At 34.0% G+C, this 1,948-nt stretch overlaps 1 pseudogene; it reads right to left on the bottom strand.

Annotated features, from left to right (window-relative positions):
• LOC107474836 (uncharacterized) overlaps positions 1 to 1,948 on the bottom strand; it is a 22,342-nt pseudogene extending 20,394 nt beyond the window's left edge.

The raw sequence follows: 1,948 nt of genomic DNA, 5'->3' as shown, positions 1-1,948 counted from the left end.
CAAAGCAAAAAAAAAAAAAAAATTCTCATTTACTGTCAAAAATAGAGTGAAAAAAAATTGTCCTAGTTTGTTTATTTTAAAGTATAGTCCTAATTTATTTTGATCAATGCATTTGAAGAAAAACACAAAGTCATAATAAAACATAGCATCAATAATGTAACCAAGACTAGTGATTACCTTTTCAAGCAACAATAATGTAACCAAGACTAGTGATTACCTTTTCAATAGAAAAGAGTGCTTGAGGAATAGGCGGCGAATCATTAATTTCTTCTATCTGATGATGCTGTCGAAGACTTGAATGGTTGAAGGTAAACATTTGTAGTGCCTCACAGCGATATACATTTAATATCTTTAATGAAGGGCACTCTAAACTAAATCTTCCCAAATAGAAACTCTTGAGTTTTTCCAGTCGAATAAATCTCAAGAAACTCAAGTGAGGAAAGCTAAAGTTGATTTCAGTTGATTCTTTCTCCATTGAAACAATATTTTCAACTCCACAAGACACTATCTTCAACTCTTCAATATATGGGAGATCAAGGCATATTGAGGGTGGAAACAGATACAAGCAGCTTTTGCATTCAACAACATCAACTACGCACAATTTCTCAAAACTAACAATTTGGTAAGTGTCTGCATTCCATATGTGCCTTAACTTCAGTAAGCTAGACAAGGTCAGTTTTTTCAATTTGCTAGCTTGTTTCACCATTGCTCCATTAGACTTCATTCCTTTCACATCAAACAGTGTTACTAATGAATCACAATTCCGTACTTCCAGTTCTTCTAATTCATGTAGAACTCGCCATGTGTTTGACGTAAAAAGAACATCTGACAAAAACTCACATTTTTGCAGCACCAGAGATTTTAAATTGCCAAATAAATTATGGTATTCTTTGTCATACCAAAAGTCTCTCAACTCTGGATAATCAGACAAGGTCAAATGTCTGAATCTACAAAATGATACCTGTTCAATAAAAATTAAATATCAATGGACATAAAAATGGGAAAAAACATAATAACAAGAAAAAGTATGGTCCAATAACATTTAAGAATGCATGTGTGTGGATTTTGTTGCTATCATTTCTCCTTAACTAATAGTTAATGATACATATAGTAGAAATTTAAACTAAACCAAAATTAAGACAAACCTTATCGTCAAACAACTTGTTTATTGTTCCATTCAAGTCTCCTTCCCAAAAATTTTGTTTATTGTTTTCTTCTATTTGAACTTGCTGAAGATCTGGTGTGCTTGTGTCTCCTGTAGAGAAAATTTCCATTCGAGGACATTCTTTCACCAATACATTCTCCAACAGTGGGAAGAGGAGGGAGCATTTGCATGAGCAAAAGCTACGCAACCTTGGTAAAGACACAAGTTCAAGTGTCTCCAAGCTGGAGAATGCAATTTCTTTGTCTTTCTTATTTCATTTGCATTCATGATATCTTGTAGTAAATTGCATGATTCAATTTTCATTGTTGCGAGGTTGACAAGACTCTTTGCTGTTGAGCATGTTATCAGATTGATCATTCCATTGCAGTTTGCTACCTCCAAATGTCTCAAGTAAGCAAAGGTAACAGAGGAAGGCACCAAGTTTACCAAACTAGAACAATGGCCGACAGCTAACTGTTCAAGATGTTGGAGAACAGGGTCAATTTGAAATCCTTCTTTACATATATGACAAAGGTCATGTAGCTGAAATAGAAAAAGGTCCTTTAGTCGAGTGCTAATTGTGACTTGTCCCTCCTCAATAGCAATGCTTTGATCATGAAATATCTCTACAAAAGAACTCCATTCAACAATTAGTGATTCCAAATTCTGCGCATTTTCCAAAAACCAATATGGAAATGTGGTGCCTTCACTTTCAAATAAAGACACACTTAGATGTTCGAGTTTGTCGTATTGGTCTTGCGAATACATGCTTTGCATTATATCCTCAACATTATTATTGTTTAC

Source organism: Arachis duranensis, chromosome 2, assembly GCF_000817695.3.
Source record: "Arachis duranensis cultivar V14167 chromosome 2, aradu.V14167.gnm2.J7QH, whole genome shotgun sequence".
NCBI lineage: Eukaryota > Viridiplantae > Streptophyta > Magnoliopsida > Fabales > Fabaceae > Arachis > Arachis duranensis.
Note: the sequence above shows the minus strand (reverse complement) of the source record. Positions and strands in the feature narration are given on the sequence as shown.